At 41.8% G+C, this 13,695-nt stretch overlaps 1 protein-coding gene across 2 annotated transcripts in view; it reads left to right on the top strand.

The window, feature by feature from the left end:
• Nucleotides 1-290: 290 nt before the first annotated feature.
• CCDC186 (coiled-coil domain containing 186) overlaps nucleotides 291-13,695 on the top strand; it is a 35,474-nt gene continuing 22,069 nt past the window's right edge. Inside the window, exons 1-2 of one of the 2 annotated variants that reach the window (XM_050976301.1) lie at nucleotides 291-422; nucleotides 1,128-1,206. The gene's annotated coding sequence lies outside the window, so the exon portion shown is untranslated. The remainder of the gene's footprint in view (nucleotides 423-1,127; nucleotides 1,207-13,695) is intronic. The other variant, XM_050976302.1, reaches the window with a different exon arrangement.

The following is a 13,695-nucleotide window of genomic DNA, read 5'->3' as shown; positions in this document are numbered from 1 at the left end:
CCCTGGCGCCGAGTGCACTAATACCGCAGCATTACGTCCTACATCCAGCCGCTCGGAGCTTTTAGCGCCGTCAGCGGATCGCGGGCTTTCGGCGGCACGGCACGAGGGCGAGGGAAGGCGGAGAGACGGGTCCCGGTGGCTGCCGCGGTCGCCCGTTCGCCCCCGGCCGATCCCAAGCGGCACCGCAGGGACAGCACGACCCGCAGGGGCCACGGGAACCCCGGCCCCGCGGGGCTGGGCCAGCCCAGCCGCCCGGGGCTGCCCCGATCCCGATCCCTCCCCGCCGCCGCGGGGCCCCGCCCGCCGCCGCCATCTTTGTTGATGTGTCAGCGCGCCGGGCCGGGCGGCCGGCGGCGAGCGGGACTACGCTGCGCCCACCATGGCCGCGCTGCCGCCGCTCCTGCCGCCCGAGTAGCAACCGGGTGAGGGCCGAGCCGCAGTAAGGGCGGGCGGGCGGGCGGGCGAGTGGGTGGGTGGATGGATGCATGCTCGGAGCCGGCGCCTTGGCACTGCCGGCGTCCCCCAGCAGCGCGGGCACTGCCGGGCTCCTCGAGCGGCTGGCGCGGAGCGGCCGAGGGCTCCGGCGCTGGACGGGACGGGCGCTGTCCGGCGGGCTCGGGAGGGGCCGCGGGGCCGCTGATCCGCTTCACTGTCAGCGGTAGATAAACCCTGGGGACGCGGCCGCGGGGGCGGGGGAAGGACGGGCGGGAGGCAGAATCCCCCCGGGTGGCGGGGGGCTCTCCCTGTGCAGGTGGGGGCGCTGGGCTGGCGGAGGTCGCACCGGGGCCGTGGGCGAGGCGCAGGAGGAGGGAGCGAGGTGACAGCAGGGCTGGGGCTGAGCTCCTGCCATAGCAACACCTTCCCGGTCAGGACCTCCGAGCGGGGAGCTCAGGCTCCTGTGCTGGCTCGCAGTCTCTTTGTTTCTGTACAGTTTTCTTTTCCGTGATGTTAATTACGTTGTGCTGTTTCATTGACTGCGTGTTGATTTTCTGTATGGGTAAATAATTAGATAACAAAGCCCAGCAGCTGTCGGGAAGGTTATTTTTTAGAGCTGGCTGCGGTGTTGCGGTAGGGTACGTGTCCTTGTTTTCGCAGAAGGTATTTGTAAAAGCTGCCTGCCCTTCTAGGTTTGAAAGGACTTCAGCAAAATGATTGTGATGTAGGCTTGCACACTTTGGCTCTTATCCCGGAAAACAGTCTGCACAGGTGAGTCTGATATGTGTATACTTCCAGCAAGACTCTGTGCAGACCAAAAGAGGATTTCATATGGAATTGAAATGTGTGAAGATGAGATAGTGCTGCTTTGCTTTATCTTATTATAGAACTGCTTTTCAGAAGTCAAAATGTTGCAAGCAGAATACACTAAAAATCCAGGTATGGCTCCTATCCCAGTATGTTTTGTTGTATAAGGAAATTATTGAACCTGTGAGCCGCAGTTGTGTTTCTCTCTGTGTTTCTCTAATGTAATCACTGGCTGCACTGAATGCTTGTGTTGCACTTGACTTTAGAGAGGAGATGGTTAAGCTCTGGAGATAAGAGAAACTGAAAGTATGAAGATGTTTCAGGAGGGTGTTAGATGACTTTTGAAATGTCATTTGTTTTATTTTAAATAAAGAACTAGTTGTATATTGCCTTGAGCTCTTCTGAAAATCTTCAGTCATCTGTTCTTTTCTGGTTTTAAAACAGTATTTTTCTGTCATTTTATAAGACTTGGAGTTGTTGACAGATGTTTGTTGGCATTGTAAGGTTCACTCTTTCAAACTGTTGAGAAAAGGACTGAAGAACGACATCCAGAGAGTGATTAATTTGGTTCTAATTAGCAGCTTTGTTGCTTAATGCTATATGGAGCTATTGCTGAACTTCCTGAAGCTGGCTTTTAAAGGAGCTATGAAAAATAGAAAGGCAGTGTTTTTCTGGATTTAATTGTGTTACTAAGCATGTTAAATTAGTAGATGTGGGGTCCAGGAAGCAATATCCTGTACTTAGTTCTGGGCTGAACTGTTCTGAACTTATTTTCCAGTTGCCAAAGACAGTACTGGATAGCCTCATGGATAATACTTACCTTCAAGTCATAATCCAAGACCTGCTGCCTCAAATTGAGCGTGAAAAAAACCTCATCAGAAAGAAATCAATGTCAGAATAGAGGGGAAAATCATGACTCTAAATTCAAGAAGTACATGGAATACTGATACTATAACAATATTGTCTATAATACTACATCTTAGGTTAATTAACTTCTGTTAATTAATCTACAGTCTTCTGTAGAGCTTACAGTTGACTTTTTCACATCCTGAAGGATTGAAGTATTTACTTATTTGTTTTTGGGGATACTGGAGAAACTAGGAAAGTCAATAAAAGTCAGGTTTGAAAATAGTAGAACTCTACTGTCCCCCCAATGGTGTTTTTCAGTATGTTGTGACCATACAGACAGTAATTCCATGGCTGGAATTTTACAGGTTTTGGCATGTTCTGGAAAAAACATTTTAAAAGAGCCATCGAAAGCAAACTTGCTGCAATCTCCAGTGCCAAATATGCCAAGATCCATATCTTACCTGTGCCATGACACTACAAGTTTGTGAGAAGGTCTGCCAGAGCTCTGGCTTCTGTAGTGTGAGCAAGAGTTACCACTTTGCTACAAGTGTGGAAGAGCTGTCATAGAATGAGTGCTTTGTCCAGGTTGTGTACTCAGTCGTAAATTTGATTTCTTCCACTCCCTTAAGACATTCTTCTTTGCACAGGTGATGTTATCAGTGTCAGAAGGTGAATGAAAACTGGGTTCTAGTGAGGACAGAGCTGCTCCTGACCTTGTTATAAGCAGAGCTAAAGGCGGGATGCTGAAACCTGAAAGGTGACAGTAGTGCTGTTGGTGGCATTGAATTCATTGGTGGCTGAAGTAGAGACTCATTTTACTGACTTGGAAGAGTTCTGTGCTGACACACAGAAGATTGCAAGTCTGTGTGTAAACCCTGAAGTATCCAAGCCTCATGTGATGTTCACAGTAAAAGGATGCTGTTGCTAGGGTGTTGTTTTTCCCTGATACATGACCTTCCAATGTTGGGGCTCCTGTGACAAAAAATAACACTCTCAAGGTGTACCCCCGTGATTTTTGTTACGTTGGGAGCAAATCTAGCCTCACTTGTTAAACCTTAACCGATGAACTTTATTTTGGAGTTGTTAACTCCAAACATGGAGTTAATATGACCATAGTATTAAACATGTGCATGAGTTTGATAGAAAACCTGGTGCAGCCTTGAAGGAATTGTACATTTCTGTTCAACTATCTAACTTGTGATGTAAGCAAAGGAAAGCAAATACAAAGTTTGAGTAAACCTTATCTGCTAAAGTACTTGTCTGATGTTCAAAGAATTGATAGAAATGCTGAGCTTTGCACCTTGGCACTGCCATTGGTGTTTAATGAAGTCACATTAAAAATCTGAGAAGAATAATTGAATTGAAGTGTTAAACTGATAAAAACAAGGAAATCCTGCAAGTACCACTGTGTATATTCACTGTTCCACTCCTTCCCTTCAAGCACATGCATCAAAGCAGGTCTTTGTGTGAGCTGAGTCAGAAGCTGTGTCAATTTCTGCCTGGGCTAGAGGACTCAGTGTCCCAGTGTACAGCCAGCTCTTCGCTTCTATTTGCTCTTGGGCAAAAGTGAATTAATATTGGGACACCTAGTGTGGGTGGCACTCTGGTATGTTTCTTTTGCTTCCTGTATGTGTTGTCTGTAAATACAGGATGGCTGGGAGTGTGTGAGACCTATGGACACCCTCTTTTTTTGTTTGGAGTACAAGCAGTGGTGATCAGCATCATCTCTTCTTCAGCTTAAGAATTCTGTCTTTTTCTTAGGCTGTGTGATCTTTCCAGTCCAGTTCATCTCCTTTTAGTGTGTTTCATAACTTGTGTGACTTGCTGCTCTGATTAATTTTGGATGTGGAATTGTAAGCAAATATATAAACCTGAAGCCAGAAGGAGTTTGAAATTCATCTCATATTAGATCATGTAAAATATCTGGTTTTTTTGGATCTTTTTACCTCAGTCCCTTTCAATTTAGTTCAAACCTTTGTTTTGTTTCTCTACACAGCTTCTGTACAGTAGAGCTGCATTTTGTATCTTTTGTAAACCAGAACTTCTTTAGCAGAATCCTTATTTTTTAAACAAACTTCAGTTGAAAACAGAGTTATCTCTAGTATTTGAGCTTCCCTGTTTTGCTGTGTTACCTGGTGATGTAATGCTTAGTCTGAGAAAGCCATTTGTGACAGAGTTTTTGTGAAAGATATCATGCAAAGCACAGGTAAGCTGGGTATTAACTGGAAACAATAGGAAAGTATGTTTTGCTGATCACCTTGTTGACTGGTAGTAGCTATGGAAAAAGTAGCCTTAGGAAAAAGAAACCGAAAACTTAACAAGTGAAGTAAAAAGGTGTAGTCAGTCTGTCTAGATTAGTTTAGGTAGAAGTATTATTAGGATTACAGTGAGCTAAAACAAACTATAAAATTTCTCTTCAATTTTGTTTTTAGCCTTACAGTCATGTAAGATTCTTACCAAGAGTTCTGATGCAATGACAAGTTGGCCCTGACTTGGAAAAGCATTTTAGTTTGCTTAAGTAATGATTATTGTGTAATAAAGATGTGAAAAGTTCTTGAAGAGAGGCATTTTGGGTTTTGCAATGAACAAAACAACTGTAAGAAGCTAGAAATGTTTTCCTACCCCAAAATTATTCTTTAGCAATCTTGCTGGGTTGCCATTATACACATGGTAGCACATAAACTGTCTAACAGGTTCATCTTTTACCTGAGTGTCATAGGTTGGAAATTGAATTAAAATGGCAACTGATTCTAACAGTTGTCTGGCTGTTAATGGTTGCTTTAATATCTCTGGCTTAGGAAAATGTCTTTAAAGATAATAGACAGTACTTTATTTTTCTGTTGTGATTCATCTAAGATTGTGTTTCTAATGGAATATTTTATGGCATGATAGCTAAAGGAGACAAAGAGACCTTTGTGGAGCAAACTGTTCAGGCAGGTTTTGTTCTTTCTTATAAATGCTGGGGCATTTGTGAAGCTATTTTACATTGGGTTGATGGTTGCTTCATATGTGTGTGACTTGTCAAGAAAACTCTACAAATCATTATTATTCTCTTCAGTATTCTTCAGCCAGTAAATCCTAGTTAAGTCTTTGAAATACAAAGTCCATGTCTGGTGTTAGACTGGATTATACTGCATCTCACATTAACTCTTGAATTTGCAGTTGAACTGGCTAAAGCACTTGTACTCTGTCTTTTTGTTGCTCAGGAACCTGCAAGAGAGAAGTGGGTCTGTAAGTGAACAGTGTAAATGGTGCTCATGTGCAGCTTTTGCTTTTAGTGGGGTCTTCTGATGAGCATCAGAGCTCATCAAAGTCTTTTGATTGTTGCCATTTCAGTCATATGTCACTTCATTTCATGGATGCACGAGTGGAAATGTTAGGCAGTACAAAAAATCTCTTCAGCAGAGCCTTTAGTCTGTACTGCAGTGATTGGGAAAAGAACCAACTTGTTATTGCACTATAAATGATAAATGTGCTTTTGGTAAAGTTATGTATTTATCTTTGCTTCATGAGCTTCAATAGCTGCTTACGTGAAGAGAGGTGCTTCCAAGATGGGATTCTTGAGTGTAATGAAGCATGTATAAAAATCAATCTGTGGATTGGAATCTAATATTATGTATTCTTTAATGTGAATGAGTAGGAGGCAGAGTAGTTTAAATGGTGGAGTATATATTGATTCTGATTTGGCATGTACACTAGATTCCTTTTTTAAAATCACAATTACTGTTGAATAACAACTTCCAAGGGTTAAATGTAAAACTGTCATCTCAGGAGAGGTTTAGGGCATTGCAGATCCTTGTAAGAATTTTTGAAAATCATGTCAGAAAAAAGGTATGTTTTGAAACACTGCTCAGTATTACTGAATAAAAGGCAGTCCTTGCTTGCTTGTGAAGTAAATGTTAGATTCCATCCAGCAGAAAGAGCTGAAGTCAGCTCACCTCCAAGTTGTTGCTAAGATGGGGAACTACTTGTGCTCAGTGCTTTTACAGGTCAAGACACAGAACACTGTAAGACATAGTGGATGTTTTATTTGTAGCTGAGTCCAGTCCGTGGTGTGTCTGGGCAGGTTGCTGAGGGCTGTAACTGGTACTTGGAGGGCTGTAGTAATGGTGGAGTGATTTACAACGTGACTTGAGGTGTAAATGTGACTCTTTAAAATAGCTGTAAAATGCACATAACTTCCTCTTGCAAACTCACGGGACTGCATTTTAGTTTGCTATTGAGTGATACTGGAAAAAAAGTCAGTATTTTCTTTGTGGTTAAAATTTTATGAGGATAATGCTTTTCATTGTAAAAAAAAAAAATAAATAAATCTCTCTTTCAGACCTCCCAGTTCTAGATTTAGCTGGTAGTTTGGAGTTTTTTAGTAGCCTTTTGATGTATCTTGGTTTTTTAATCTTTATTATTTTATTATTGGGTAATCTTTGAACGATTGTACAACTAAGTTAAAAGTATTTCCTTTTCAGGTATCACACATATCAGTGAACAGGCCTCTTGATTGGAGGGCTTTTAGAAAGCCAGAGTAATAAAAATGAACAGTTCCTGGTATCTCTTTAGACCAGCTACAAGTTTCAGGTGCTTCAGTGCTCTACTTTGGTTTCTGAAGTATTGCAGGTGAGCAACAGGGCAGTCATTGTGAAAGCATTAAATTTCTACCTGGTTTAGCTGGGGTGTAGCAGTTTCTGTTAGTCTAGTACTGGGCTCTGCAGAGAGAAACCCCACAACTTTCTATATCTGTAGGCAGGCTGTATGTCTCCTCTCCTAAATTCAGTTTTGCCAAAAGTGGAGTGATTCATAGATGTCTGCATCCAGCACCTTCAGTATCAAAATGGAGCTATTTTTACCCTTCTTGCTCCCACAAAATTGGGATCAGCTAGCAAACAAAAATCTCTGTAAACCCATAAACAGGTATTTTTGGTTGAATTGGAGAGAAGGATGCAGAAGAGTAGAGCTGTTTGTAAAATCAGTTGGAATGTCTTACAGAGAGCAGTAACAGTGCCTGGGACAGACAGCTGGTTATTTCAGCTATGTGTTGATGCCTGGTCCTTTGGTGTGGTACTAGGGAAAAGAAGTCATTATTAGCTCTCACTGGGGAGCCTGAGAATGTTAAGAATAAACTCCTTTCCTAGCTGTCTCCTTAAGAAACTCTCCAAAGGACAAGCATCCTTTCTCCTGGTTGCTGCCACCGGGCTCTAAACCTGAACTGCAGAGGTCAGAAACCACAGCCAATATGGAAGGATAGTGAGTGTTACAGAGCATTTGAAGAGACTACTGCTTAAGGATGTTTGCTTGGATTTTTGTGATGAGTTTCAGTGGAATTTATCTTCAGAATGGGCCATCTTGGAAAAGAAAATAAAGAGTAACAGCAGGAATTTTGTGAGTTATCATCCAGTTCTTGAGAAAGAACCAGGAAGTATGGATCACAAATTACAGCATGAAGAGAATTGCTCTGAAGCAATTTCAAGGGCCTTATTTTCTAGATAGGTTTTTCCTGTAAATACATGGACTTTGTTTAGAGGTGTGCAGTGATTCCTTAGCAAGTTTACAGCACACAGGGCAGTGACAAAGCAGCTCTGAGTCCTGAGGTGACATCAGAATAAGAGCAGTAAGGACTTCTGGGAACTTGGGCTGCTTGTGTTGGTGTCACCAGGTTTTTCTGTCACTGAGCTGCTTGCCAGGCCATGTCATGGTACTTAGGACACTGCTGAGTTTTGGAGTCATCTGCCTGTGACTGCTGGAGTACTGCATCACTCCTTTCCTTGTCCCCTCCCTGCTTTCTGAAATGCAACCCAACTCTATGGCATCTCTGAGTAGTTTTCATACTTCAGTCCATACTAAAGGAAATTTAAATGCTCTGCTGTGACTGATGTGGAATGGAAAGAGGAAAGCTACCTTGTACTTCTGTTTAAAAATGAGCTTATTTCATGCCTTATAAAACCTGTCTGGATGCTTTACACACATCTAGAGGTAAACAGCAAGTATGGTCTGAGCTGGTGTGAGAAATGCTTTTTCACAGTTTTGTGGGTTGCACGTGTATTTTTTGGAGAGTAGAGGATTCCTGAGCACAGCCAGGAGTGGACAGCATCTGCCCAAAAATGATGCAAAACCCTTTCTTGTTGAAAGGAACTAAAAGAATTGACTGCTGCTGGCCATTATGTTATGTAATGTGTAGTTGAATATGTCTGGTGTCCAGTAAATTGCATTTGCTGTATTAAGTTTTTATTACACCCCTTTCAGAAGGTTTTCTGCCTCAGAGTCTCTTAGCTCAATGCTCTTCACTTTCATTTCAAGCCTGGGTGGAACAAGATTTGGTATGTGCACACACCTGTGAAGCATTATTCGTTCCTGCCCTTTTTTGCCTCTCTCTCTACAGTATTTTTAGGCATTGAGGTGTAAGTATATTTTTTTTTCTCTTTAAGCAGTGATTTTTGTTTCTCAGGACCTTGACCTTAAGTTTGCTTACAGAATCACCCCAGGCACACACTTCTGTCATTCTTTAATCTGTTTGTTGTAAAGAACCCCATTGTGATAGTTACTAGGTGACAAGGCACACTTCCTTTTTTTCCTTGTTTTTAGTGAAGTCTTCTAGACAGCCACACCTCTGAGAAAGTTTCCTATAGCTATCATTTAATGTGTTTCTTTAGCTGTCATCTCACAGCTGTTTTGAAATTGGCTGAAACAGAGTATTATTCCTCTTTCTTGAATATTTACAACATAAGTATTGAGAGTTTGGGCCAAATTCTGCCCATTTTATGAAATAAATTCCAGCATTAGTATTGCATCTGCTTAGGAAAGGCCTTTGTAGTCAGGGATTTAAAAGAATCACAATCAGTAGGAAGATTGAAAAGACAAGCATTTTGAAATGGCATAATATTGAATTAAAACAGACCAGAACCTTGGCACATGCCTGTACTCATTGGATAGCAGGCTGGAGCTGGGAAAGGTGGTGTTCCTAATCAGAATTAGCAGTACTGCCATGGTAGGAAGGATTTTCAGCCAGTACAGTGGATGACCAGCCTAGGAATGAGGGTGCCAGCAGCTTCCTTAAAAAGTTAGGAGTGTAAGTACTCTCAGCAGAGGAAAGAGGAGGACTGAGTGTTACAGAAACTGCTTTTCTCTGTGCCAGTGGATGGACTCTGAAGAGAGAATTTGCTGTTACAGCATAAGCTTCTCTGGACTGCTGCTGAAGGTAGCTACAGGAAATTTTTTTCTTCCTTTTGTTGGCATGTTACAGGAGCGTGTATTGAGATTTTTGATGTTCTCCCAGGGTAATCAATACTTATATTGTGTCAGATACTCCCTCAAAAAGCTTAAATGACTCACTGTCATATTTGTTCTTATTTTTGTAATTTGATTAGCAGTTAGTAGAAGATATTTCTGTTGTGTAACAGAAAGCAAAATAAAAAATTGCTATTTCCTGAGTCTTTGATTCACTGCTGAACCTGGGAGACATGTGTATTCAAAAGCTGGCGTGCTGTTCACGTGTTCCATTGGCAGGCTCTCTGCTCCCTGCCTCTGATTCCAGTCAGCAGTTTAGCAGATAAGCACGTCTTAGATTTAGTAGTGTGATAAATGGCTGTAACCCTTGCCAGTACCAGCCTTTAATGTTGTGTGTCCTGTGCCAGCTGTTTAACTGCTTACTCATTTGAGATGTTATATTGGTACTTGGAGATCATCTGTGCTGCTGCAGATTTAAACTTAGTTTTGTGAGTAATGATGTGTGTATGCTCTCTGCATCTTTGAAGAGCATGTCTGTGATAAGAAGCAGTGGCTGTTTAAAGAAAATGCAGTTTTGATTTTGAAGGGTACAACTTGCCTGTATTCTGATGTGTAGGGAGATGTTTGTTTGGCTGAGCTGTGCTCCTGTTCCTGCTGCTCTCATCACCAGGATCTGAACTGATGTATTTCCACTTGCATCTCTTTGTGTCACTGCACTGGGGGAAAGCACAGCCAGCTGGCTTCTCTGCTGTGGAACAGGAGCATGGGGAAGATGTGTTCCAGTGTCAGACTAATTGTGAGCTGTAAAACAGAGGCCAGCTGGTCAGACCAGTTACACGAGTCCAGTCAGGCAGAGTCCTGTCACAGCTGCAGAAAGTGTCACAGGGCAGTGACAGAGCTTTTCTCATGGCAGTCATTCATGGTATGTGGGCAAGCAGGCTTGGGCTGGGCCACTCTGAGTCCTGCTTTGAGAAGTTCCTGTGGCACAGGCAGCAGAAAGGACTTACACTTCAGGGTGAGACAAACATCACATTTCTGCCCTGTTGTCAAGATGATGGTCAGGCCTAAGGAAGGAGCAGAGCAGCTGGTTGAAGATAGAAGCTTTGCAAAAGAGTGCGAGAACCCAGCACTTTGCTGTCACTCAACACACTGCGTGCTTGTTTGATATTTAAGCATATAATTACATCATTACTTCAGTCAAGATTTGCCTTTTTTGATTGCTTTTGATGCCTTCTGAAGGCATCAGAAGAGCCACTGAACTGTTTTGTTTCCTTAATGCAGTTTACATAACCTTAGTACATCCCTGATTTTGAAAAAGTAATTTGTGAGGATGAGTAGGGTAATACAAGATAGATATTAAACCTGGGAAGGGATGGAGCTCCTATCAGGTGGTGTCAAAATACTATCTGGAGCTTGATGGATTTGTGTGTTTCATCTCAACTGGCTTCTGCTAGACTGACTGATTCTTCTGTCACACAAAATGTTTTACTTGCAAACCATGAACTTTTTCTCTAGTGACATCACTGCAGTTTTCTGTCTCTGGCATTTTATAGGAAGTAGCTGTTATATTCAGTTGCCTGAGGTAGGCAGAACAAACTTTGAATATTCAAAAGACTTTTGAATATCAGAATATGAATTTGCATTGACAGCTGCTCCACATGAGTTCTTTGCCTGCACATTTCTGGTGTGAAAATAAACTGTGATCCCGTGATCAATATTTAATTTCTGTTTAAGAGTTAGTAATTAGAAGGTAAAAACTAATAATATTCATTGACAGTAAGGGGGAAAATTTGTGTATGTCATGAGCAGGTTCAGATAGGGGCAGGTAGTTTTGGGCAGATAAGGCTAAATCCAGAGTATTGAAATCATAGAGACTGTGAACATAATGTGATAAATTATATTCTAGGTACTACTGAACATTGAAGTACGACTGCAGGGAGCACTGAATCATCATAATTTACTTTTCATGCTTTAACTGATTTATGTAATCATTACTCAAATTCCTCATGTGTTTGATATAAAACCTACACTTTATTTATGATTAATAATAACTAATTTATAGGGATATGGAGTCAGTGGCTCTTTTTTTCTCTGTGACTGAGTTGTGCAAATAATTGTATTTCTGCTTCCATGTAGATTAGTCTTTGTAATGCTAATTCACAGTATTATTTAAAGAAGGAAGTAACACAATATAAAGAAAACTGAGTGACCTTCCTAATGTGCTCTTTAACAGGGCTGTATTTTTCACTTGCTGCTTCCATGTGGAGATAAATACCCTCTAGCTTGCTGACTGGACTGGAAATTTTATGTGTAACAACCAACATGGAAGTTCATCTATCCAATTTTACCACTCCCTTTCTTGTGGGAAAGGTGAACTGCAGCAGCTGGGCAGTCACAAGCAGGTTTGAGGCAGTAGTAGATCAAACTACTGCACATTTTGGGATGTTCTGTAATACTTCAGAAGTACCTAAAAAAGGCTTAAAATGAGGTAAAAAACCCCCTCTGATCATTCTGAGAAGCATCATCAAGAACTTTGACTAGAGTAACTACTAGAGAAAAAACCAGTTCCTCAGCTTTATGCTAATACAGTATCTTTTACAGCTGAATGTGAAGTGGTTTATAAACTTCTTTTGACAAGAGGGAACAGATACTAGAAGGTGAATTTTTCTTCTGTCTTAACTGCATAATTGGCAGATTATCTTATTATTGATTATTTAAAGTGCACTAGTCTGTAAGCATTGGTTTTTAACAGCATTTTAATTAAGTAGGAACAAATGTGTTTTGCAACTTTCAAACAGAATACTGTTTCTTGCAGTTATGTTCACTTTTACTTTAACATTGAGACTGTCAGTTGGGTTTGTTTTGTTTGACAGTAATAGTAGTACATTGTGAACTTTAATTACTAGCAGAAGTTTTCAAAGGATAGATGGATTCCAAGAGCATTTGTTTGGACTGCACAAACCAATTGGTGGGATTTGCTGCTTCCAGTGTTGACCTAAACATAAATCTTTTGAAGCTAAGGGCAATCAGGGATTTTATTAAAACCAGAGAAGATCTGTTTGTAGAATGGGGAATCTTTGTCACATTGTATAGACTCTCTCATTTCCCATCTCTGTGCTCGTGTGTACCTCTCCCTTACCAGTTGTGTTCTGGTTCCTGCTGATTTGTACTGGGTTGGAGGCTGTAGCCTCTAAAATTGGGGATTTCTTTTGCTTGGAAACCAAAAAAAGGAAAAGTTGTTTGCTTGTTGCTTAAAAAATGTGAAATTCTCATTTGCTGATTTGTGACTCTTGTCCAGTTGTGATATGTTTCCTTCCATTCTCTCAGCTGAATGCTCAGTTTTCCATGTGCTTCCCTCTTGTCAATTGAATGCCTCTTGTAGCCCAGCTGTAGGTTTCAGGTACTTGTGAGAGGTGTTTTGTGGGATGCTGTTTCCTGGTAGAAAGAGCTGGGCTGGAGCTTTTTGTGCCTAACAGTGAAAGATGACAGTGGCAGCAGTTGGTGACAGGCCTAATGGGACTCATAAACCCCTCTGTTTTAACAATGTGAGCCTCAGTAGGAATGTTGGTTAATAAGGCACCACTCTGGGGGAGTGGAGTGAAGCCAAACAGCACAAAGGGGTTTTAATTTCAGGCTGGGGGAAAGGGAGGAGCATGGAGCAAGTACCTGAGTAGCTCAGATGGTCTGGCTGTGTAAGGGAGAGCTGAACAAGTCAGAAAGCAAGGATGGAAACCGGTTTGATGTGGCAAGTAAGCACTTCCTTTGAGACAGCTCTTGGAATAGCAGAGTTGGATTTATAAATTAAAAGATTGCCTTGTTTATAAATAGCCTAAATTATCCTGTGTAGGAGGATAGGGTTGCATATAAAAGTTAGGGCTGCTGTCATGAATTTCTCCTAATGGAAATAAGGGCTTCCTGTGCTTGCTAAAAATGGTAGTAGTCTTTTCAGATACTGGACCATCTGGGATTCCTGAAAAAGTATTATAAGTCAAAAAGTATTATGCCCAGGCTCTTCAATAATTATTCTGGCTATTTGGTTCTCACTATGGTGTCCTTCCAGAGGGCTTCTCCTGAGCTTTTCAAGTCCTTGCTCTGCAAGCTACTGTTTGAGAGAGCAGATCTGCCACAGACCATCTGTGCTCTTCCACAAGGGATTTTGGTTGCTTGAAAACAGATGGGAAAAGAGAATCTCACCCCTATCCTCCCCCAGCCCCTTCCCTTAGTTTCCTGGGTACAGATGCATTTTGCTGTATGGATGCTCAGTGAGGACATGACACTGAGGAAATTGGATATTCTGGTTGGACCAGGGAGCCACCCTAATGTTGTAAAAATGAGTAAGTCAAGACATATTGTTGCTTTCAAATCATGTGTAGGGAAGTGAAAACT

Source organism: Serinus canaria, chromosome 6 (assembly GCF_022539315.1).
Source record: "Serinus canaria isolate serCan28SL12 chromosome 6, serCan2020, whole genome shotgun sequence".
Taxonomy (NCBI): domain Eukaryota; kingdom Metazoa; phylum Chordata; class Aves; order Passeriformes; family Fringillidae; genus Serinus; species Serinus canaria.
Note: the sequence above shows the minus strand (reverse complement) of the source record. Positions and strands in the feature narration are given on the sequence as shown.